The 26,056-nt window shown below is 43.2% G+C and overlaps 1 protein-coding gene across 6 annotated transcripts in view; it reads left to right on the forward strand.

The window, feature by feature from the left end:
• Positions 1-892: 892 nt before the first annotated feature.
• Positions 893-26,056, forward strand: part of ZMIZ1 (zinc finger MIZ-type containing 1) — a 344,245-nt gene continuing 319,081 nt past the window's right edge. For all 6 annotated transcript variants that reach the window (XM_050335676.1, XM_050335717.1, XM_050335708.1 and 3 more), the window contains exon 1: positions 893-1,040. The gene's annotated coding sequence lies outside the window, so the exon portion shown is untranslated. The remainder of the gene's footprint in view (positions 1,041-26,056) is intronic.

Here is a 26,056-nt window from a genome sequence, read left to right on the forward strand (position 1 = left end):
CCTATTGTTAGCGCCGGGGGCCGCGCTCCGGGCGGCGGGGGGGCCTCGGCCCCTGACCGCCCCCCCCTCCGGCGGGGCCGCCTCCCCGGCCCGCCCCGCCAGGCACCACCGCCCACCCGGCTTCCCCGGCGGAGCGGGGACCCCCGGGAGAACCCCGCTCCTACCTGGGTGGCGGGAGCTCCGGGCTCTGAAAATAACAACGGCCCCGAGGGTGGCGATGGTGGCAATAAATGGAAGGGGGGCGGGGGGGGTGGTGTCTACAGCGCAGTAGACGGAGCAGCGGGATCTTTCGGCGTTCCCGTGTAATCCCCCTGCCCGCCCGGTAGTTCCTTCCATGCTCGTAAAAATTCTCCCGTGAAGGCGACAGAGACAGAGGCACCTCATGCTTGAGAGTGTGTTGGGTCCAGGGTGGTTTTCCCCTATTTAATAATACAAAAACACCGAAGGGAGCATAGATACTCTCCAGCTTTCAGTTTCCAGAGTGGAAGGGTTTCCAAGTGCCTGGTATTCAGGAAGACTAAAACGAGAATCCCCGCCTTAAAATACACTGTAAGACAATATTTGTATTTTAACTCGTATCTAAGATTTTTAACTTTGTGTGATTTGGGGAGTGTGTGTGTGTGATGCGGGGGGAGAGGGAAAGGGGAGAGGGCGAAGGGAAGAACATCCCTGTAGGAGGCAGCTCCCTTTCAGATAGGAATCTGGGACAGATTTTGCCAGCAGCCACAAAGCATGGCCCTTTGGTAATAGAATAGCCAATGTAATTTGACACTTCAACTTGCTGTGCTCTCTGCTAGTTGATTCACTTACTCACCCACTAACATTGAGCTCCTTTTCACTGTCTGTGGGCAAGGGGAAAAAAAAGGGGGGGGGGGAAGGAAGAAAAAAGAAAGCGGGGGGAGAAGGAAGAAAGGAAGGGAATAAACAAAATTATATATTTAAAAATACCCAAGTAGAGCTGCAAATCAGTTGGGAGAGAGGATTTTGCCTGCCTTCTTCCTTATTATTTTGCTGCTGCAAGGCTGCTTTGCAATCCGTAGGTAAGTTTCGCGTCTATTTGCGCTCCCTGCTCGCACCTCCCCGTTCGCGACCGGGCAGGGGTTACGTCTCGGCGGAGCAGAAACAATGGAGCGGCCACGCTGGGGAAATAGGTGTACAGGGAGAAAAAAAAAAAAAACCAAACATATTTATTCTGCAAGGGGAGAAAATGTGCGAAGACTTCTTAAAGGGGCAGGCTGTCCCCGCCGAGGGCGCGGGGCGACGGCGGGCGGGGAGCGGCGGAGCCGGGCCCGGCGGCGGGGAAGCGGCTCTACCCGGGTAGTGCCCTTCCCGGGCCGGCCGCGGGGTCGCGGGGGGACCCGGCCCGAGGCGAACTTGGAGCAGCCTCGGCGTGAGGCGGGCGGGCGTCGGAGCCGCCGCAAGCACAAAGAGGGCTGCGGGGGCCGGGGCGGCGGCTGCCCCCGGCCGGGGTGAGCGCCGTCGGGGCGGGCTGGAGCCCCGCGGCGGGGCCGGGGCTGCGGCTCGGGGCGTGCGCGCCCGGCCGGCTGTGTGTGCGTGCCCGACCGCCCGTGCGGGGCCGGGGAGACGCGTGGGGAAGCTTTCGTCTGTTTTCCGGGCTCCGGGAAGCTTGCCTGGGTGTAAATTCCTTGTGTCTGGGTTTTGAGAGCCAGTTGGGACCGGGGCCTCTCTCGCCAGGCAGGAGGAAGGAGCAGCCCCCCTCCCTCCCTCCCCCCCGTGCATCTGTCCAGGAAGCCGCCGGGCGGAGGGGAGGGGGCGCGGGGGGCAGAGGGCCGGGGGTGCCCGGCCCGGCCCGACCCGACCCGACCGTCGCTCGCCCGCCTTTGTGCGAGGGGAGCGGGGGAGCCGCTACCAGGGGCGGCCGGCGGAGCTGCTTGAGGGAAGAGGGGGAATGGCAGCCAGTTAAAAGACACTTCAGGAATGTAAACATAAAAATAGGAGCCATCCAGCCACGCTCTTGCAAACCCCCCCCCGCCCCCTTCCCGTGCCCCGTCGCTCAGGATAGCACTCTGGGCTGGCGTGGTAGCGGGGAAGGAGTACGGCAGCCTGAGACAGGGGGGAGGAAGTTGTTACTATAATCGGGGTTTTAGACTGTAAACTTTGTTTTACGCGTGTAAAGTTTAATTTCGGTGCCGCCTCGGAGGCTGCGATGAGGGACGCGGGGCGGCGCCTCGGGGGTGCCCCTGCAAGTGCAGCCCCTGTCTGTGCTAAAGGTGGAACCTGCTCGGCGGTGGCAGCGTGACCCCGCACCGCGGCCAAGCCGCTTTTGTCTGGGATCGCCGGGGTCCCGCTCACCAGCCCCGGCAGCTGCAGGGGCTGGTGCAAATCGCGGCCGTATCGTCACTTTATCGAGACCGAAGCGAACTTAAGGCACAGCTATGCGCTGTCGTCCGATCGTGCGCCGTGTGTATTTTTGTGCTTCGGTTAATAATCTGCAAACGGCTTAATGGCTCTGTAGTGCCAGAGGAATTGGTTTTCTCTCCATTTACTTCAGCAGGCCTGAGTGAAGCTGGTGTTCTGTCTGCTTTTTTCAATGCATTGACACGAGAGAAGAGGATTTAACTTGGCAGCCTGAACAAATGCTCTATCAAAGGTTTCCTAAGAGACAGTAGGAGTGCTGGGGAGATGAATGACCTGGGGTAGTTTTAGGGTGCTACCTATGCAAGCTTTCTTTTAAATATGAAATGGCCATTTAGGGCCCTGAATAAAACTGTGCACATCAGAAAGGCGACAGGCTTATAAAATTTAAAAGGGCAGAAGCCCATTAATGCTGTGGCTAAGCTTTGTCTCCCAGGTCTGGTTGAGTAGTTCCAATTGCCTTGAAGTGCCAGAGCTTTTAAGGAATCTTTAGCAACATCTTCTCTCTAGCTGTGGAACGGACCTTGGCCTTGCACACTGGAAGGTTAATGGTGCAACCTCTCCTCCCCAGGCTGGGGAGCGAGGGCAGCAGTCAGGCGTGAGGGCACCAGGGGTAACCAAGAGGTGAAGCAAAACCAGGAGGGGAAGAAAGAAACAAAAGCTCTATGCTGGAATATAGAGAGAAAACATTTTACTGGTGGGAGCCTGTTCAGGTTGTGATGCTGAAGCAGTAACATGGCACAGGGGTAACTCAAAAGTATTACCAGCAGGAAAGTTTCACAGAGGAATACAGCATACTTAAACACCTTTGGGAGAAGGATCCCTCTGACAAATAGTTGATCTCAGATTCAGAGCTCTGCTTCTCTTGACTGAGGGAAATGTACTATGGCATCAATCTTCTCTTGGCGGGGCCTGGTGCAGGTCTGTGAATGCCAGAAGACTTGCTCTGACCTTTTTCTGTTCCAAGTTGAGGATGTTGAAACACCAGCCATCAAACAAAAGAGACATTGAAAGCAAGATCTGCAATGGAGCACGTGTGACTTTGGGGCTAGCTGAGTGCATTTGGTGACTGTTTTCCTCGTAGTTTGGGGTGGGGAGGAGGAGAAAGAAAAGGTCGTTTATTTTTACAGCGAGGCTATGGAAAACATGACTTGAAATTCTCTAAGTATCCCATAGTCAAGGATCTTTTTTTCATCTTTTTAAATGTTGTCTTAAAATGTCTTGATTTCTGCTCTTTTTATGTGTGTATCTATAATTGCCACATTACAAGAGGAGGATTATTTTTCCCTATGGGTGCAAGCAGGACCAGGAATTTTACCGAATTCACTGCATTAAAAAAAGAAAGAAACTTTAAAAAAAAGAAAAAAAGAAAAAAAGGTGTTTTTAGGATTATGTTTTAAAACAATGAATAATTTCCTGGGATTGAATTGACAGATTGTGATTTTTGTCTGCTCAAGATAACGCTACCTCAAAATGTGGCTGATTTAAAGATTGTTCTATAAATTGTAAGTTAAATTTACTTTAGACTTTCCAAATTTAAAAAGAATCTCTTGGGAACAGTTGATATAGGTATCTAACCTGCCAGTGACATTCATGTCAACATGGACAGATGCTTTTATTGTTTACATTGTTTACAGTCCACAATACCTTAAATAAACGTTGATCATGATTAGAAACAATAATTGAGTCTGTGGCAAAGGATCAATGAAAACTTTGTTTCAGGAAAGAAGTGAGTTGCTGTATATATGTACAGAGGGTGTTTTGTGCTCTCTGAGATGAAACAAAACTGCAACCTTAGTATGGCATTCAATTCTGCTTTTAGAATATTTTAAGAAACCCACAAAAGATAATGGATCAGTTTCTGCAGCATCTGAAAGATTTTTTTCCTGATCACCAGCTATTACAAGGAGTGGAAAGGAAAGGAGGCTTTGTAGCACAGTTCCATTCATAACTTTTCTTGGGAGTTGCTTGGCCTTTGCCCCAAATCTCTTCCACTTTTATGGGCTCCAAAGGTTTTCTGTTGGAAAAAAAAAAACCACAAAACAACAACAAACCAAACAAACCAAAAACAACACCCCAAAGCCTCATGGATGGCAGTTACATCACTGATACTATAGTTGGAGACAATGTTGGCTTGTTTTTAGCAAATTGATGTTTGTACTAGCAGTTTGGAAAGCCTGTTTTTTCTCCTGAAAAGGAAGAAAAGTAGATCTGAGAAAGGAAAAGGAGCTGGAGTTCCTTTTGCCTTCCACGATGTTGTTGATAGGTTTCAGAATCCAGCCTTTTTCCAGTCACACAGAAGATAACATGACTATGAGAAATGGAGGTGGTGGCTGGCCAGGAGCTCATGGTGTCTGCCTTGCTGCTCTAACAACGTGGGTGATCGAATGCTGCAGGAGGAGTGAGCTTGAATTGTTATGGCTTTACCTGGGAAGCCTGTTTCTCATAAATAAGTAGGACTGCAGTTAATGCCTGTGGTAACAAATTTGACCACTATGCAATTGGCTGATTTGTTCGCTCCTAGTTAGACCAATTTTTGTGAAATACTATCCTGTATTACAGCAAAGCAGAGAGAATATTGCTGAAGAGTTTGGAGTTGGGTTAGGCTTGTTCTCATCAAATGCTTGTTGTGGGACAAGAAACACAAGCCCTTTATCCATTTAGGTCTGTTTTATAGGAAAACACAGTAAACAACACATCAGTACAGACCACCACAGATACATCTCCTGCTCAGATATTGTAGACTTTCTTTCACTCAGTTCCTGTCTTCACTCGAAGTGTATGTAAGTTTTCCTCCTGTCAGCCAAGTTGAGGCTGTCAGTGGTATTTGAAGTCATTTATGCTTTAAAACGGTGTCTTTGGCTTAAAAACAAAAAGTTGGTTTGCCATATTGTTTTCCCCCCTTCCTTCTTCTTATTGTACAAACAGAAAATTCTTATGTAGAAGTTTTCAGTTTCTTTATTTCCATTGAGTTTCATGTGATCATTATCATTCAGCTTGACTAATGTTAGAATATTTTAAAGGGAATATAGGCTGCAAGTGAAATGTCCAGGCAATGAGTTGTAATGGATCTTCACAGCTAGACTGTTGGAGGCAGTAGTGTATTATGAGAGTAGTAAATGGTCTTACACTTGTTACATGTTATTTTTTGTTCTAATAGTTTAAGATACACTGAAGTCTACATTGCCTGTAAAGATGAGGTTTGCTGGTTTCAGTACAGTGCCGCTGTCCTTCCCTTTGGTGGAGCAGGGCAGCTTTCTACTAGGTATCTAGTAGAAAAAACAAAATTGTTAGACAGACAAAATCACTTTCAATCTAATTTCACCTGTAAGTGTCAATAGAAATTAAGTTACTCCACACGGGATGACTCATTCTTAAAAGAACTTGCCCTTCTGAAGGCTTACGTAGGTGATCACTTGTTCTGGGCTATCTATAATTTCCTTCAGTTGCTTATACTTTTTAGATCTGTAGCAGAGGATAGAGGAAGTAATTTGTACTCCTGTGTTGGATCCTGGAACAGCCAAACAATCCTTTCCAGCAGGTGATGGTTGATGCTTTCTTAAATGAGGTTTAGGATCTAGTGAAATATCTAGGCTTGAAAAGTGTCTCTTGTCCTTTGCACAGATAATTCAAAAGGTCAAGATGGTTTGTATTTGTCTAGTATATTAATATTGAGATAGTTACAAGCTATCACAATAACATTCCATTTAGATAAATGTGGGAAGCATATCCCTTGGTTGGTAATCCAGTTTGTTTTGACTCTACAGACCAGCTTTGACTTGATTCCCCAAGTGAAGCGGGAAGGCTCTTGGCTCAACACTGGGCAGGGGGAGGGAGGAAATGGAATTGCTCCAAACCCATTAATATGCACAGTGCTACAAACCTGTGGAAATTTCGTAAAAGCGTGGATTTGTATTACCTCTCCTGCTCATTGTTTGGCTTTAAAGTTTCTTATTCATTATTTGTTTTTCCTGGCTTAATATTTGTATCAGTGGATGGTGGAGACCTGATTTATAAAACCTTATGCTAAGATAACCTTCTTCAGTCCTGTGAAACTTACCTAGGAGATCCTTTGGCTGCCTGATCCATAGCCAGCTGTGTTATCCTCTCCCTATAGAGCCATATTTTGGTTTCTTGGTAGTCAATATTGGCTGCAAGCACCGAGGGGACTGTGTTTTGCTGAAGCCTTTTTTTTTTTTTTTTTTTTTATTTTTTAGAGCTAAAGCATCACCACTGTGGGTCTGACTTCAGAAAGGGAAACAACTCTAACATATAGATGATACATATGTGTTGTCAAAGATAGCATGAGAAAGAAAGCCACAGAATAGGTGCATCTGATAACATCATACAAAACCAGTATGGAAATTGTTTGTTGTCTTTATTTGGTTTTCTTGAAATCTTACTTATTCTCATGTTCTCAGCTCTTTGTCTGGTAACTGATAAACTCTTCTGGTGTCTTAGTTTAGTAGTCAACTTGGTCTGGATAGCTAGAAAATACTGACTGGTTGATCTAATGCACAAAAGGGGGAAGCTCTGCCTTGTTCATATTGCAGCTCTTTGCACTGTGAAATACCACTTGCCATCTTTGCTGATTAGGTAAAAACATGTTTGAGGAGTAAGAGAAAAAGCAATACGTTGACAACAAGTTTGTGTTGTCTTTTGGATTTATCTAGTTTTCTGTTCCTTTGAGACTTAAGGGCTCCAATGACTGGCTGGTGAAGCGAATGGTATCTGTCTCTCGGAGATTTCTAGATAGTCTCATAACTAATCAGAAAGCATTATTTATTGGGGCTGCAGTGACATAGATATATGACAGAATAGTAGGGCTTCAATTGACCATTTAGTAGCAAAAACAGTTCCCTTGATGAGTATCTGCTTGTTCCTTGGCTACATTCCTGATTCCCTCTGAGAACAGTGAAGTCTTTTAGGCTGCTGTGAAATACACACCTCTGTATCTCCATCAGTAAATTCTGCAGTGCAGTTTCTCTTCCCCTCTTGTTTTTGACTACCCATTCCAAAAACAGTTGAACTGATCGAATACAGGCTTATTGTGTAAATAAGGGCACCGTGGGATGGTGGGGGTAAGTGCAGGGCAGTGTGAGGCTGGCACTGCTGGTTAGCTGATGCTTGAAAAGGTTTGAAACTGGACTTCACTGGAAATTTGTCTGACACTGACAAGGGGGATTTTCTCCTCACCAAAGGCATCATAAGTTTGTAAGGTGCTTTTTAAACTTTGCTTTTGTGTATCACTGAAACTCAGACCCTTCTGCTGTGCTGTTCTCTTGGTTGTCCAACAGCCACCTGGTAGATGGGCATCTTCCAGCTTAAAGGTTACAATCTGCTTTTGGTGGTTTTTAGAGGTGTGAGAGTGACACATGGGAGAAAAATCCCACTACAAGAGACTTGAGAAATAGGGAGGAAAGGCTCAAGCTTTCAGTTGCAGGACCCCACACCTCCAGCTAAAACCACTTTTTTGAGGAAATGCGAGAGACTTGCCATCATGCTGCCTCTGTGCCCACTTTGAGCAGCCCTTCTGTTCGTGCAGCTAGCTGTTGGGATGCCCCCATAGATGGTTTGAAAAAAAGAAATACCTTACATGTTATTACTTTCACATAAACCTTAGTTTTCCTTAGTATTGCACATCTCTATAAGATTTTTGCTATTGTAAATGACAAAAAGCTTTACAAACATGAAAATTTTCTTATACAATGTTTTTGCTCAAAATACATTGCAAAATATAAGTTCCTGTAGCTAGAGTATTTTGACAACAAGCACTGTTACTTTTTAATTTTAAACTGTAATATATTCATAAGTGAATGGAAAACCCATTTGATTATTTCCCCCTGACCGGCCACACCATCATCCCACCCCCTTCCCTCCCCCCCGCAAAAATAATTAAAAAAGACAGGAAAAAAAGTATTTTAAAACCAGTTTTAGAGACTTTGTTGACACTATATTCTCAGAAGAACAGTTTGTTTATATATCTATCCATACACGAAAGAGAGAAGGTTTTATTATGCTGCAGGTTTGCAGGGGGGAAGAAGAGTGATGGTTGTCAGGCAGTCTACCTATTCTCTTGGTGTCCTTGTAAATTCTTTGTTTGTTTAATGCTTATAACCCTTTTCCCAGCAGTAGGATCACAGAAGTTAACTTGTTTACAGCTGGTATACAGCTTATGTTGGTCTCCCTTACAGGAACCCAAGGCTTTCCCTAAGCCTCTTCAAATAAAGCTTTTCTTCTTTTCTCCACTCAGCACAGGTTGATGCACTTTACATTTGATTAAACATTTTTAAAACTGGAATGCTTGTTCTGAAAATACTCCAGGCCGGTGAACTGTCGCCCTGTACATGCTTTTGGGATCCTGACTGTCTGCATGCTCAGTTTGCTGTCCTTTAGGTGTTTTACAAAACCATGAAACCTTACTTTTCTGTTTTACAGAAGATCAAGAGACTGAGTTGCAGTGGGCACATAGGGGTGAATGTAGATAGCAGTTATATGACTGAAAAGGTGAACTCAACTTGAGTTGCATTATCAAGGCTGTTTTTCTACAAACTAGTGTTCAACTTCACCCTGTTTACAAATGCCTTCTTTCTTGCTTCTGAGATACGTCTCACCTGGTGAGACTTAGAACAATTATTAGTCCTTCTTTAAGAAGTTTGTTTCAGGAACTGTACTTGCATCTTTCCTTGTCCTCACAAGTGGTAGATTAATCCAAAAATTTACATCACATGTTTTAAAAAGTATTCCATTACAGTCCAGCTGGAGCTTGATACCAGTAGAGATGGGAGCCCAATAGCTTTCCAAATGGATGCATAGCTTTGGCTTTTGGCACTGTAAAACTCTGACATCTCACACATTAAAATCATAACAGTGTTATATAAGGAGAAGTTATTTTGGGTCACTAGCAGAGCCCTCAGACTTAGTTAAATTAGCCTTGCAAGCTAAAACACTTGGGCTCACATCCTCTTCCTGCAGATTTCTGGGCATATAAGTGTGTGGGTGGTGTGTCCTTTCCCAGTCATCTGCCCTCAGTTTTAGTCAGGCTGTGTCACTGGCTCCGAACTTACTTCTGCCACAGCAATTCATGTGGCTGTGGGGAGCCCTCGGAGAAGAAAGGCTTACTCAGCACTGGCTTTCACTCCCCAACCCCAGCTGCTTTGAGGTGGGACCAGAAGGAAGGAGAAGCTGAGGAAGCTGATCCTGCTGCTCTGGCTCTGCAGCAGCAGGGGGACAGGAGTTGCATGGGAAGGTGGACACCCAGAAGGACTTCAAACTCCAGTAAACGAAGTCCCATCTCTGCAGCAGGCACCTGCTTGTTTATGTGGAACTCAGGAGTCACTGTTTCAGTTGGCCTTGTTATTCTTTACCAAAGGACAAGCGAAACAGTAGCAAGAGACAGAACGCAGAATGAATCCAGGGGAACCTTTGAAATGTTAGTTAATAACAAATAGTTAATCCTGGTTTTTAGCAAAGGCACAGCTTATACATGAAAGATGCCATACTTAGGCTTGTTCAAGCATTGTAAACCCTTGCTTTGGAGACCAGTCCTTGCATTCCTAGTGATCCTTGGGTACAAATCACACATAAAAGGATGGCCATTCAGAGATTGTTTGTACTGCAGAAGGAACGAGCAACAGGACATAAGATAAACATTTTAAAACACTCACATGAAATTGCCCTGTCCTTGAAGTCTATGCGTCAGGGAGTGCGGAGCTGCTGGACTCCACTGTCAGTGGCACTGGCTGGAGCTGTGCAGGTTGGGAGAGTGTAAAGACCCCCTGAGGCACAGATGGTGCTTGGTGCTGCACAAGCTTGGGCGAAGCAGTGGTTCTTTCTGCAGAGGGCAGTGCTGTGGAGGGTTAGTGGTTCGGAGCCTTTTTGATTAAGATGGGTTCTGAAAATATTTGCAATCATTTTTATTCTACCTGTATTCATGGCAGGTTGTTCTGTGTAGAATAGTCCATTGAGAAGCACCTGAGAGGTGTAGGGTCTGCAGGGAAGAGGAGGAGGAGGTGGCGGCTGCTGCTGGAGGGTTCAAAGCCTGTCTTTGAAGAACTGGTTGAGGGGAAACAGATAGGGACCTTAAATTCCAGACTGTGCTACTGGTCTTATCCTTATGCAAGGTTGTTTTATGTCCAAGTAAATACAAAAAAATAAGTTACATGTAGGATTTATCTGTTGAGGTTTCTTTTGTTAACTAAGTGGTACTTTGAATGTCTGTTTTTAAGAGTTGGGCCTGTTTCCTCTTAGCAAACCTAGAACATAGCTACTCCCCCAGATGGTGGTTGGTATGCTGTGTTTAAGGCAGTATTTAGTAACCTTTGGATATCTGCCTTCAGCTCTATTCTTGATTGTGATGGGCTCTTGCAAGCCCCATGGGACACCGGGCTGGTACACCAAATACAGCTCTGGTCTGTTTGCCCATAGTTGAGGCATATGCAGGTAAACATATTAACAAGTTGAAACGAGGAATAAAGTAGATGATAGTCAGGCTGCTGTTGTGTGGCACCCAGGCTCTGCCATGGTGACTAAGATGGTGTGATAGTTTCCTTATTGATCACCATCTGTCTGCTCCTGGCTGGAGCTTCTTGGCTGGCACTCTGCCTTTGGAGCAGGGACCAGCACCACCTCCGTGCAGCACCCAGTGCAGCGAGTCTTGGGTAAAGAAGGAGCAAAGCACTGATGCCCAGTAGATTTCTGGTCACAGGTGCATGATAGATTTGTTTAATCACTTAAAAAACCCACAAACAAACAACAACAAAAACACACACAAAAACCCACAAACAAACAACCCCCCAAAAAAAACAAACAAACAAACCAAAACAAAAAAACCAACCAAAACTTCTGAGACAGCATTTTTGTATTCTAAGAGGTTTTGCATCCTAAGTGCATGTATAAATTATTTATTCAATGCATGAACTTTTTGGAAAACCTTTGGTGAAAGAAAGTCTTATACCAGTGCCTGATTTTAGAATATTCTAATGTTTCTAGCAGTTTAATGTCATCATGTGATTTAAAATTCAGGTTTAAAACTTTGAATTTGGTCATCTGAAAAGAGAGAGCATGTCAATGTGGCATCTTAGTCCTTTTACTGAAATTGCAATTATGGCCCCCAGTGCCTCTTTCTCAGTAAAGAGAAATGTATATAAAAAATACTTGTAATGTTGCCAGCATCTTTTCCTAGGAATATCTCAGCATATTAAATCATAAAATGAAGAAACAGTACATATCTCCCATCACATGAAAAATAAAAATATATTTTCAAGTATATATTTGTTCTAGTCATGCCCCTCAGTGTTCATGAATTTATATTGTGAATCTGGCAGCCAACTTCACCTGAAAAACTGTTTATAGAAGAAACAAAAGACTGGGTAGTCAAGCTCCCATTTTCACTGTTCCACCCAATGTAGTTGGTAGGAAGCAAAAGGTGAATGCACATACACCAACCTCTCTTTGCCTGTCTTCATTGTTTAATAAGGCCAAAACCCCCAAAAGGAACACTGAAGAGGCAGGAATTCTCTGGCAGTTGATCTATTTGTGTTTTTAACATAGAGTATTTTTAGCCAGAGATGCAAAAATACGTACTTTTACATCCAAAGAGACTGTTGTTTCCATTTATTTTAAAACCCTGGATGAGAAACAAGATGTCAGACCTATTATAATGCAACCCAGTAATTAACATATGTTGGCCTGCCTCTGCCAAGGATTTCTTGTGAGTAATGCAAGTTGCACAAGTAGAGGAGTCAGGTGGTTTGTCGGTGAAGAGCCATACATAGACGCTTGAGTGATCATATCCCAACAACATCATCTGAGGATAGGATGTGTATCTGTGTTTGAATCTAAGAACAATTAAAGTTTAAAAGACTTGTCAACTGTGTTAAGTTTGGGGGAAAAAAAAAACAACTTCCCCTTCCTCCCTTCCCTGTTGCCAGTAAAACATTTTCTTGTCCAGTATTAAGAAAATGGGTATAATGATTCATGGAGGAAGTTTAAATTTAGTTTTTGGTTGTATGGGGGTTTTGTGTGTGGTGATTGTGAGGGGTGATTTGTTTGGTTTTGTTTGGGGTTTTTTTGTTGTTTGTTTTTGTTTGCCCAATTTCTGAGTGACTGGAATGAGGAATCCCAGGGATGCTTTTAACAGTAAGGATCCTCGGACTCTGGCTTTCAGGGACAGCTGTGCATTGCAGTTACATCAGGTGAGTTGCAGGTAGTTGGATGCAACTTTTCCATTTGGGTGGACTTTTCACAGCAGAGGATTGGAATGACTTAGTTAAACTTAAAATGTTTTCTTAGTGATCAGTGTTGGCATATGTAATGCATATACTGCATGTACTCTCTATACCTATATTGTGTCCACCAAATATACACGTTCTGCAATTAAATATAGGAGGGGGTCAAGGAGTAGAGTAAAAGCTGAAATAAAAGAGTGAAAAGTTTAAAAGTATAGGTGACGTTGACTTTTGCATGGTGGATGCAAGTATATGTGACAACTCAGACCTGTTTTCCTAATAACTGTTATGGGAAGACAAATGGTATATTGTGGATTTAAATAACTAAAACGAATCTTCAGAATACTTTCAAGGTCTTATATTCCTGAACTCTGAAACGTGCTCCAGTTAGTGTTTTATTTAAAAGGATATCATGTTTCTTAGCCTGAAAGCAGACTGTTGCACACCAACTAGTGGTTTGATGTGCACTCACAATTAGTAACTGCACACTTCTCTCAATGTGACCCCATCTTCTCTGCTGAAGGGACTGAAACGTGGAGAGTTAGAAGTATCAATCAATATCTGTACATATTGCAAATATTAACAACTTAAACACTAGAGGTTCTTTGATATTTTATCACAACAGAGTAAAATCGTAATTTTTTTGCACTTGCAGAGTTTTGTGTTTAATTTGTGGTTTATATTTTGATACTATCTGTTCAACTATAAATCAAGCTTCACTGTGACAGCGATGGCCTTCAGGCTACCTTGTGGTTGTAAATTCACAATTGTTGTTTTTGCCTTGAGTGCCATTTTCAAGCTGTGCAGCGTGGATAGTCTTGAATAAAAGAACTTCCAATACAGAAAGTGTATTTTGGTGCTTAGAGTACTGATGAGACTAATTTAAGATTGCCAGCCTTAAAATATTCAGCCACCAGAATCCAAGCCTATAGAATAATTTTAAATAATAATAAACTGTCACTCTTTACACAGTCTGTCTTTTGGACCTTGTTTAGGGTTCATCCTGGATCTCAAGTGCTAGAAACTCACTAAATGAAAAGCGATACTGTTATAATTGGTTGACTTATGGAGCTGGAGCTTTAGAATACACATGAAAGTACTATTAGGCTTAGCTCCAGGACTCATTTTTTACTTTCTGTTGTACTCTCACACCCTGTTAGGTGGTGGTAGGTCCAATTCACCTGTGGAGGGTGTTTGCCTCCCTTTCTCAAAGCAGAGTGGTGCAACGGGTAGTCACGCTTGCTAACACTGCTTGCCTGCTTTTCAGATCATTGAACAACTTGTGGGTCCCCAAAAATGTTAAGTAAGGACTGTAGTGAGTCAGAACTTCTGAGGTGCTTTCTGACTTTTAATGTCAGAAAACAGACTGAGATCTTTAAAAGTGGAATTTTTGGGTGTGAAGTCTGCTTCCCCTTCCACTGTGGTTATTCTAAACTGGGCAGATTGAGCAGCTTTTGAGGAGACGCTGGAAAACCTGACTAATCTAAGGGGAAAGAACTGGCTGTGAAAAATATGTGATGAGAAAGATATAGCTGCATTTACTGCAATATCAACATTTTGGCCATAGAAAATGAAATTGCTGAATTTGTTTTAATATTTATTGTGCATTCAAATACCTGTTTGAAGGCTTTGTGATCTATGGGTACTATTTTTATCTTCATTTACAAATCAGCAGGTGTTCACAGGCCTGTTGGACATCCATCCTTTTGAGGCATTTATGAGTAAACATTTCTGGCTGTCATAATTTCGGTTGGTCAAGCTCACATGAATTGCTGCACTCTGTGCAGTTGTTCTAACATTTAAATACTGCCTGTGAGTAGGTTTGATTAAAATTACGTCTCTAGGTGCACACTAAATACCTTTGATACCTCACCTACAAACAACTGTAGAATTGTTGGTGAGAATGACAGCTGCAGGCAATAAATGAGGACAGTAATAGAAGTCTCAGTGCTGGAGAGAGCATCATAAATCATGAGGCGAGAGCAGCGTGTGTGCTGACAAATCGGTGAGCAGCTGCAAACAGCGTTTTCCAGGTAAGAATTATTGCGCTCACTCCTGATAACTGCTCAGAAACCACCTCTTCCTTGTATGTGGGCGACTTCACCCCTGCACGGGTGCTCACAGCAGTGTAAGCTGTCAGGCTCTGGTATTTTGCCTGGAAATGGTGTTTTCTGTGGTGTAAGCTACATATTGTACACTGGACCTTGGTTTTCATCCAAGGTGTTTCAAGTGTGAGTTTTCTCTTTCAGGGAGGAAAATTCCCCATGCTTTTTGCAGCTTATGAGTTACTTGATTTAGTTTCCTCGGAGACTTTGGAGAAGTGTTCTTGACAGGTGGAGAGAAGGGGATGTATTTGACTGGTTTTAACTAGCTTGCTTTGTTAGTCCTTGCTGAGTGGAGTTGGGAAATACCTCTTTAAAAGATAAATGGGGGGAAAAAAAAAAAAAGCTGGAATGATGCTGTTTAAGTAAAGGAGATGATAATCTAGTCACCCAGAAAGCAATCTTGCACTTCTACTGTAAGAGAGATGAAAACTATTTTAATGAAATAATGATGGAAAACAGATGGCAAAGAGCTAGCAACTGAAATATTTTTGAACACTAAAAAATAAGTGTCAAACACATGTCCTATAATGTAATTATTGCTAAAAGCATAACATGTCAGAATATGTTTTAAAATGTTGAAGTCTCTTTTTATATATAATTCAACCTTAATCTCTTGGGTTTCAGTTAATAGACTTTAATCTTGATAAATTCAGGGCTTAGAAGTTTTGACGACTAGAAGTTACTGCCACTTTCATTAGATGACTGAATGACACCAGTGTCCCACTCCAGAAAGGCACTGTAGTTGGCAGACATTCATAGCTTTAATATGCAGTCTTGGAAGACTACCTGTTTGAATTCATGAGCTCTCAGTTTGTTGTCGGTGATGGGAGAAAAGTCGCCAGCACACAGGAGGTTGTTGGGGCTGCGGAGTGGGCAGGGCAGCTCCAGCTCAACCCGTGGTGTCTGGCAGAGGTGTGAGGCTGCACCTGCCTTGGGGAGCACCCAGCTTCAGAATGCAGCAGGCTTGTATCTACCAGGAGCCAACAAGCACTGCCACTTGTGCTGCTGCAGGTGCCATCGCAGTGAAGTGTGCCTGGCAGTGGTGTCCTGCCCCCACTGTGAAAGCTGTACTTGAGTATCTGCAAGGAGTTGAGATGATGCTTCCAGTTTTGCTATGCTATGCTTAGGGTTAGAATGCAGTTGTGGTCTTCTTTTGGTACTTTAAACTATTTACATAAATCATACAAATAAAACGTTCATAAGAAATGCTGCTTTAAATAGAATAATTTAAATATGAGGTAATTGTATCCCAATTTACACCCTACCCCCTCTTTCCCCACTGTGCAGCAGGATTTGATCACTTCATTAAGAAAAAACTTTTGGGTTTTTTGGGATGTTTTTAGTTTTTTATTGTGTGGCAGGTTTTGTTGTTTGTTTGTTTTCTTGTTAAGGTTCAGTTTCACCTGATTTTAGCTACAATTAATACCATTGTCCATCCATGACTACCTGGTCTCTACATCATTGACAGGAACACTGGGAGGCTGTGTGGGAGGGCCGGGACCTGCCTTTGGGCTCAGCTCAACAGGCATCACACTGTGACACTTCACTCAAAGTCTCCAGACACCTTGCAGTTTCCCCAAAGGACAAAGAGCATTTTCGTACACCTCGGAACAGTTCACCAACCTGGTTTTCCAGGAACACTTTTTTTCCTCTATAGAATATTCTTCTGAATGTTGACAAGTGTACAAGAGAAGTTATTTTTCTGAGTTTTTATCTTTATGTAACATAGATAATGGGTTCAGACACATGTTCCTGCGCAGTTTTTTTGTCTAAGTCCATTTGAACTGAATACTCCTTACCAACCTCACTTGATTCAATACTGAACTTGCTGACACATGGCATTGACCATTGTGATTGGCTGGTGGCATGATTTTTAGAAAATCAGCTGGAGTATGTGGAACTGTGGAAGTTTTGGTGCTAGCAATACAAGGCTTTGACTGTGGTGTCCTGCCCCATGCCCTACTATCAAGAGGAACCACAGAGGGGAAGGTGTGTAGGTGTGCTGCATCCCATCTGTGCCACTTCTCACTGTCTTCCAAAGGAAGAGAGAACTTGTGTCCTGGAGGTGGTGCTGACCATGCCACTAACACAGGGTTAATGTGCATCAGGAAAGGTAGGGTGACGTGGAAGCAAGGGGCCCTCACTACACTGTGGTGGCTGTCTCAAGTACGAGGCAGCATCTTTTATGGTTTTCCTCATTCACTTCTCCAGGTCAGGAATACACAATCCCATTAATTGAGAGAGTTCTACCATGATGCCCAGTATGAACATTCCGGTGTGTGAGAATATGGACTATCCTTGTTTCCATCCTGTGGTTTTATGCTGTCAGGACTACTTAAGCCTCTCTGTTCCCTGCTGCCTGTTACTCCCACCCTTATGCTATGGTAGCATAAATATTTGTGCAGGTGCACAATGAATCAGATGGTGAACTGATGAAGATGAAAACAAAACCCCCTTTTTTGTATAGATTCTTCCTTCTCCCTCCTGACTCTTGGATCAATTCCCTTGTCTGCTTCCCTGTGTGGCTGCACCAGTCACCATGTGAGCACCACATGGGCAGCAGCAGAGGACTCAGAGCTGTGTGGCAGGCAGGTGGAGGCAAGAAAGAATGCTTTAACTGGCACTTCTGCCTAGGAAAGTCAGATGGATCCACAGCCTCACAATTAGCAGAAAATAATAAACCCAGCTTGTAAATAGATTGGATCAAGTGATTAAAACCACAATATTTTGATTTGCCTAAACTTGTTTCCCTATTACTACCAGGGCATCTATTGCTGGGGGCAGGTAGATTCTCAGTAAATTAAAACTTAAATTACATATAACCTTCCCTACATTGTTTGTTAGTACAGCCCCTGGAACTGGTCAGGAGTCCTGAAAATAAGAACCAAACAAAGGGAGCTTAGCTCTGCAGGCCTGTGCTCATGCAATACTCCAGCTGGTTCCTGCCTAAAGCCCTTCATCAACTGTATTATCTTAGGAGGCTGAAGGCCTCTGCCATCTCGAGCAGTATGACCTGGAGAAGTGAAGTGATGCTGGAAGGGCTCTGTCTCCAGCTGTATTGCTGGTCTGTGGGCACTGGGGAAGCATGGCAGGGCCAGGGCTACCCACTACAGAAAGTAGCCTCCCAGCAGCCTTGTTCATCCCCATGCTGTCTGGTGGTGTTGTAGGGTTGGGACAGTTACTTTGGGATTGGTGGAGAACCTGAGCATTTAAAAGCTCCCTGGTACGTCCTGCAAGGTGGGAGGTAGTATATGAACTGGCACTGGAACCAACTGTGCTAAATCCTACTGATTAGTTCTTCCATTTTGGACAAAGTTTCCTTCCCTCTGTTTGAGGCTCTTAAAAGTATTTGCAGAAGGTGACTCTGGTTTCCACAGACTAGAAGTCCTAACGTGGATCTTAGACGACATGCTTTTTTTTCTGTTGGACAAACTGTGTTTCAGCTGAAATGTATTACTTCCTTTTTTGTCAAACCAGGTCATGGGAACTTTACACTGGACAGTCAGGCAGGAGGTAGCACTGGGCTGGAAGCCCATCCTCCCCTTTGGCTGGTATGGCTAGAGGATACCTCTAGCACACCTATTGCTGGAGGAAAAAGCTGCAATGTATTGTCACAAAGTGTGCAGTAAGATCCAAAACTGAAACCTAGAAGGGGAAGCTAGGCTTCAGTTTGCAGAACCAAAGTATTCCTGCTAGTATCTGTTCTTCCCACCCTCCCTGCAGGGAGCCAGTGGCTGGTGGGCAACCTCCCGTTGGTGCCCGCACAGGGCAGGCAGTCCAGCGCAGGCGGATTCTTTCCGGGAGCCATGGCCTCCACCTTGGCCAGCTGGCAGCAGCCCCTGGCTCTGTGCCTCTCCCACTCCCTGCTCAATTTTTGCAGCTTTGGAGCCTTGTTTTGGGGGCTGAAGCACCACAGAAGAAGCGGTGCCAAAAGGGTGCCTTTTGTGTGTTGTGCAGTCCTGGTGTGATGGTAGCCCTGCTCGGTGACTGGGGCTCCTGGGCACCATGATAACAAACACAATCCTTATTATCAAACTAAGCATGTTGTCTAACTGCTAGTTGTGATTTTAAAGTATTTTTTGTTATATTTCTTAAGGATCATGGCGTGCGTGTTTCTTGGATCCGTATTTTTAGTGGTGTTATGTTACTCTGAGTGCGGGGGTTGGAAGGAACAGAACAGCCTGCAAGTGGTCCTATCCCCTTGGAAGGGGAGAATAAGTTGCTCTGGTTGGCTCGTGGGTGTAGATGAGTTACATCTGTGGGGTGCCTTGTGATCCTATGGAATTAAATGTTCTCCCTGTTTGTTTTGCACATGTAAGTTATTAAAAGATGTCATCTTTATTTGTGCGTGATGTGAATGAGGTGCCACGGCCTTGCTGAACAGAAGTGCATAAACCAGTCATCTTCAGGTTTTGGAGAAAATTTCCCTAAACAAAATCAACCTTAAACTGGACAGTATTTGTGTGCATTTAAGTGTGGACAGTCTAAGCCATCTCAGTGAAGTATTCTACTGAAACCTTCCTAATACCTGAAGGTAACAAGTACATACATATACAGGTGACCTGGGTCTAGATTTTGTCCTGATGTTGTGAACAGATCTTGCTGTTTAGGGTGCCATACAGCATAAAGATTTTGACAAAGAAAATCATGTTCTAATCGAAGTACAACTGATAGCTTAATACACAGATATTCTGTACTGCCAACCTGTATTGAAAACCAGATTTTAATAGGTCCAATTAATTTTTTATTAATTTTTAAAAATCCAAATTATTCTCAGACCTCAGCAAAAAATAATACTTCTTGTTGAAAGCAGACTGTTAATACCCTCATGCCTTGCCTTATTCTTCTCTCAAAATTTTGGTTTTATTAAAAATTGAGTTCTTGAAAAATGTTTTTTCATAAAGCAACTGATTCCTGAAAATGCCTGAAACAGGCCCTTCTTCCACTGCGTGCTATTTCTGAAAATTTTACGGTTTCAAATAATATGAAATGAGATTTCCAAACTTCTCCAAATTCTTTGAATTTTTTCAAGTTTATAGACTATTTCTAAAAATCAAGGGCACAGATGCATTTTTGCAGGGGTTTTGCATTTTCCATTTTGTGATAGGTTCTTTTAATTATATTCCAAACAAATTACCATACTGAAATCTTTCTGTGTGTCAAGATATTAAGAGTAACACAGCGTAAGCCTCTTCCATTAATATTCATTGTGATGTTTCATAATGGTATCTGTTGAGCAGCACTGATTGAATTTAGAGAAATTGTATTGTGTAAAATCCTTTTCATTAATATATTAAACTCTCATAGCATAATATTGAAATCAGTTTGTATACAGACATTTGATTTTACTTCTCTAGCCTTATCCAAGTCAAGTGACTTTTTGCATCCACTGATGCCATGTTAGAGAAATTTGGACTCAAATTTGTTGGGATGCTGTATTCTGGTAGCTGCAAGAACTGTACAGATTTCAGAAATTATTGGTGAGACTTCAGTGTATTACAAATTAATAAAAAGTTATAGAAGATGTTATCTATATTGAAGTACAAAGTAAGTACTGGATTTTCTTTTAAAGAGGAAATTGTTTGGGGGATTTTGACTGTTAGTGAATCACTCTACCAGGCTTTGTGGTTTTAAAGCGAGAATGTACCCACTTTAAAGCATTTAAATTTTTTTCTGTCCCATTTCACTACCAAAGGCTCTACACAAACAGAGGAAACAGACAGATGAGCTGGTCTATGGGAGGCAATAGTTAAAAGCAGTGAAGCGCAAGTTATCAAACACATAAACAAACCTGTAAAAGTAACGTTCATTTTAACATCATCAACTTACTGTTTTTAAATGTTTCTTGTGGCTGATGCCAAAGAAGAAAGAGGCAAGTATGCTGTTTACTGGAAGCTGAGGTGGTGTGGGTTTTTTTTGGTGGTGTTTTGTTTTTGTTTGTTTTTGTGTTGGTTTTTATTATTATTATTATTATTATTATTATTATTATTATTATTTTGTTTTGGTTTGGGTTGTTGTTTTGTTTTGTTTTTTTTTTTTTTGTCTTTTCCTGTCTGTATCCTTCGAGTTGATGGGGCAGCTGAAGGGAGGCTAAGCCCTGCTTCCCAGGAGCCAAGTGGTGTGCCCTGTTCTGGGGATCCAAGAAGGAACTAGTGGTGTTCACACTCATAAAGCTTTTTGTATCTTTCCAAATTTTAATGATTGTTAATAAAACCTGGATTAGACTAGTAGAAAGTTTCAGTATGTTGTTTTGTTTTTAATCCTGGAACTTTATTTAAAAAACCCTACCTGTAGGGATCTGTGTGCACACCACTGAGGCATGTGAGCTGCCTTATTACTAACTCCCGTGTGAGCAACTCCTGTAAAATTTTTTGTAGGGAGAGAGCAAAATGGGTTTACGGCATCCATTTAGTACCCTGCTCAAATTAATCTGCAAGAGGTTCAAAATATGTATAGCTGAATATTCAAGTTTCAGTCTAGCTCTTTGACAATGTTTTTGCAGAACACAAACCACTTAAAAGCAGCTTTGGTTTTAGGTTTTGGATTTCTGTGTTACTCTTCCTCTGTTAGCAAGCCAGGCATTGCAGGATGGGGATAGTGCATGAAACTGAGAAAGGAGCTCATTTCATTGACCCCAGCCACTCAAGAACTAGGTGATATACTGAGCACAAAGGAGGAAAATCAAAGTCACAATCCTGTAAATATTTATGTAGATAGTTAGGTTAGACATAAAAATGGGTTTTTTAACTTAGTCAAACTCCTGGCACGTAAAATTAAGAATCTGTGTAAATATTTGCAGTCTGGAACCTATTTCAGGTTTCTAAAATATTTAAGGTCCTTTCTAAAATACTTTATTCTTTTAAAATACTGCAAGGCGTTGTGCCACAACAAGATGTTGTTCAGAGAACGCAAATCCAGCTGCATGGTAACTCCTTCCTGCAGCAGGCAAGGTAACAGCTGGCTTATCAACCTGCGGGAGACTTTTGTCTACATGTTCGGGCTCTCTCTGGCAAGAGTTAAGTGTTCAGATAGAGGGCAGGAGGCTTGGCTTTGGGTCACTGAACTCCAGGCTGCGGTTGTCTGATTCAGCTAATTCTTCCCCTCCAGACTTCTCAAGTAACTTCAAACAGATTGCTTAGGCTCCCAGTGCCCGTGTGTCCCAGTAATAAACAGGGTTAATTATGCAATCCTCCATCTCTTGCCTGGACTTCCCTAGTTGGTGTGCAGAAGTTAGTTTTACAGTGCTACTATAAGATAAATAATTTTTGAGGTCCCTGGAAGTACAGATGTTCTGCTACCTGGACATGGGAAGAATTTAGTTTTTGTAGGCTCTCAAAAGCTCAGCGTGTATCAGTCTTTGTCTTGAGAGCTGTGGCTTTTACTTATTTTATTAGCTCCTGGTGTGAAGGAAGTGATGTTATCCTAGCAACATGCTGTCTTCATTTCGACTTTCAGCGTATTTTCTGTGTGTGTGTATACGTATATATTTTCTTAGTAGTAAGTGACTGAAAACATGTGCAAGCCAGCCATGTGCTGATGTTGCACTGACTCCAGCTCTCATCCACCCGCCCACTTTCCTTCCTTCCTTCCTTGGAGAGCTGGCAAACAAATTACAGCCTCAACGTGTGTGCTGCTCAGGCAACGGCCCGCTGGGGAAATGGATGGGGGAGAACATTTGGATGCCAGATCAGTGTCTCATTAGGCATTTCTTAGTGTATTTTACAAGTCTGCAGACAAACAGTAGTTAAGACTCAGATGGAGAAAAATTTATATGCTCCCTGCAGGAAAGAGGGGGGGCTTGGGGAGTCTGCTGGGGATTGCAGGGGTGTTGCTGCTGCACCCAGGCAAGTCCCACATGGCCATTCAAAGATTCAGTAACGTGTCCTAAAAGCTGATGGGTGTGAGAGGGTTGGTCCCCCTCCTGATGACAGATTGCAAAATGCCAGATTAATTCATTACTTTCTGCTTAGAGATGAGGTCCTGCACAAAATGTACATATGTGGTACCCATGTGAAATTGGGTTGAGGCTTCCCCAAACCTGCTCAATGAATGGTAATTTGCGAAGTCATGTGACTAAATCAGATGACTTCAAATGTGTTTTTAAGTGAGGGTTAAAGGAAACATTAAGCTTATGTTTCCTTGTTGCTGTCACTGCTGTTTTACCGTATTAGAGTCTTAATGGTAATGTTTTCCTTTCTTTTTCACAAACAAGATGACCTTGGCAGTTAATGACCTGCTTACAGTCTTTGGCACAGCTCTGCCGGGGAGGGGGCATTCGTCATATTTATTCAGTAATTTCACGTTACAGAAGGAGATGCTCAACACGGGCTGTGAGGAGGCAGTGAGTGAAGCAGCATAAAGGGACTTTGCATCTAGGAGAAGGAAGAGGGTGCCCCCATTTCAGATGGAGTTCCCCCCTCAGTAGAGATGCAGAAGGATCCAGAATGCAGAAAACAGGATGCAGAAGCTAGGGGTCAGGGGAAGGCCATGGTGTGTGCTGTTTTGGGGTGGGTCTGTGTGCAGCAGTGGTGGCAGCAACAGCCCAACTGCCTGGCACTATGGAGGCAGGGAAGAGCAGCTGGTCTTTCACCAGCACAGTGGGGTGCTTTTTGCCAGGCAGGTGGAAGCTGAACGGCTTCACTTCAGTAAGGAAGACTTGCCCCTCAGCACCTGTGTAACCACACAGTGCAGACCACTGCACAGCAACACGGGACTGATCCAGCAAGGAGGCCACATGGGCCAGCAGCCCTGCTACTGCCTCACCTGCCCTTCAGCAGAGAAACAGTTAAGCATGGTTGTGCATCCTCTGTATATCAAAAAAGCCATAAATAAATGGTACCATGCCTTCCTGACCCACATCGCACTTGCTGGCCAGAGAAATGTTGAGCGTGCTTGGTCTCCACTTGGTGTCTTGCTCTACCCCTGAGTATTGCAGCTGAGGTGATGCAGTCAGAAGCTTAATGAATAAAACCAAAGCTCAAAACTCTTAGATCTAAGTTTTGTGGTGGTGTTTTTTGGGAGGAGAGAGGGATAATGAGTTGTCCTTTTTTTAATCTGCAGTAACCATTCAAGGGGTGTTACATGTGAACTACTGCACTGGGAACGGCAAGAGGGTACTTTGGAAAGAATTTCTGACTTCGGAGTGAGCAATTTGCTTTTTAAGTTTTGGGTTTTTTTTTTTCAGTGGTCTTGGCTGTGAGGAGGCCCAGGCAGTGGTGGGCTCCTGTTATGGGTGCTGTGGCCGCTGAGGGGACAACAGGGAGGCTGCCACCACATGAGCAGTAATTTTATTTATGTTGGTCTCCTTTCAAACTGTTCTTGGCACTTTGTAAATCATTATATAGGATTAGGCCTTTTACCAGCATTTAAGAATTCTGCAGTCATTTTAAGGACTTTCTCCCTCCCTGGCTCAGCCAAGCGATTCCTATTCTTGCTGGTATTCCTCGCTATTTAAATAACGCCAGGCCTGATTAGGAGGAAATGGTCTTTGGAAGGCAACCGACATTTTCAAAAGCACTGTTCCACAAAGGAGACTTTGAACTGTGCTAAGGCTTTAAAAGTTAAATAATATTTTGAATGTTAGAGTTCTAATGTTTTCCTATTGTCATGGGAGACTTGGATTGAGTCCCAGGATTGTGGTTAACTTTGCCTCCACACTTAGGCCTTATTTATTACCACTGAGGAGATGAACTTTAGCTACTTCTACTCCTTTTTTTTTTTTTTTTTTTTTTTGTTAACTCTTAAAATCGAGATACCTTTTATAATTTTTTTTTTCAAGAGCTGTAAGTTTGCCTTTTTGTTTTTTTTTTTTTTTTGAACGGAGGGCTGAGGAAGATGAGCCATCTCTTGGAGGCACCGGGGGCTGTGGCAAGGCTGCTGGTGCCCCAGGGCACCCCATATCCCTCCCTCTGAGCCCAGTGGTGAGGGTGTGAGGCTCCCTGCAGCACCTCTGGAATGAAAGCAGTGGAAGTAATTAAAAAAAGTCATGTGGAAGGATCAGAAGGAACGCTGTGTGCTCCTGAGGTGCGGGCGGCTGTGGGAAGCTGGGCGGGTGAGAGCAGCCCTGTGTTCCCCTTTTGAAGTGGAAAAGCGGAAAGGTCCCTTCCAACCCAAACTGTTCTATTATTCTATGAAGCCTGTGAGCCTCGGCAAGGGATGGCTGAGGGGCCTCTGACAGGGGATGCAGTTCAGGTTTGTGGCTCTCACAAACAAGTCCATTTTCATACAGGGGCTTACTGCAGCCACAGTAAAGGAGTGGTTTTGATAGAACAAGATTGTTTTAGGAAATAATACCATAAGGGCATTTATGCACTTACTAAGCTCTAGGAAAGAAAGCTGCATGAACTATGATAATAAAATTTGCCATGCTGTTACATGCTGGTCAAATCATGGTCTTCATTGTTAGGCATGGGTTTTTCCTGTCGTCATTCTCCCTGGGGATTTATTTGGCATGAGGTATGATTTATTTGGCATCACGTAGTCTGTGTGCGGTAGTCATGAACCCTTGCTTTGAGGACAAGGGGTCTGGGGCTGCTGTTGGTCAGTGCAGCCTCCCAGAACCCATCTTCCATTACTGTGTACTTCCTGCCCATTCCCAGGAGCCTAATTATTAATATAATAATATGTAATAAGGGCTTATCAGGACAGATTCCGTTAGCGTAACTTGCTTTTACCATAAGTCAGTGTATGTTAAAAACATTTGTTGGTTTAAGTTGAAAGCTGGATATTTTTCTCTGCTGAGTAAATGTTCCTTTCCAGCTTCCTAAAGGACAGAAATCCCTTTATATTTAACAATGTTCAGTGTCTGCTAAAAGCAAAAGAAAGGTTTTATAGCTGCATATTTTGGCCCAGGTAAAAAATGTAATAAACGAAGCACAAGACAGAGGAAAGGGAAGAACCTAATCAGATGCTAAAGAGACTTCATGAATATTAAGTACTTTCCACTTAAGCAGTCTTTTTAATAATCTGAAACATTAATAGCAGTATGACTGCCTGCATCTACACCAGCTGTATAAGAGAGATAAAAGTCCCAGTTTAACGTGATTTTTATCAGCTTGTTCTTGCTAGTGTTCAGCCTACAGAAGAAGTCAATTTGCATGGTTAAAAAGAGTTTTCGAACAAACAGGACTGACTGTATGCACAAATAAATGCAGAAGTGTTGCTTGATTCGTGATCTAGGAAATGATAGAGTAACTGATGGTAGTTTAAATACCTCAGGATTTTTGTTCCCTTCCATCCAAAAGTATTCAGCCTTGATGCCTAAAGTTGTACTTAGTGATTCAAGCATAAACCTGTAAATGCATGTTGAATATTTTCTGGTAACTAATTATAGGAACTGTTTGTTCC

The sequence above is a fragment of the Myiozetetes cayanensis genome, unplaced genomic scaffold (assembly GCF_022539395.1).
Source record: "Myiozetetes cayanensis isolate MyiCay16 unplaced genomic scaffold, myiCay2020 scf10, whole genome shotgun sequence".
In the NCBI taxonomy this organism is placed as follows: domain Eukaryota; kingdom Metazoa; phylum Chordata; class Aves; order Passeriformes; family Tyrannidae; genus Myiozetetes; species Myiozetetes cayanensis.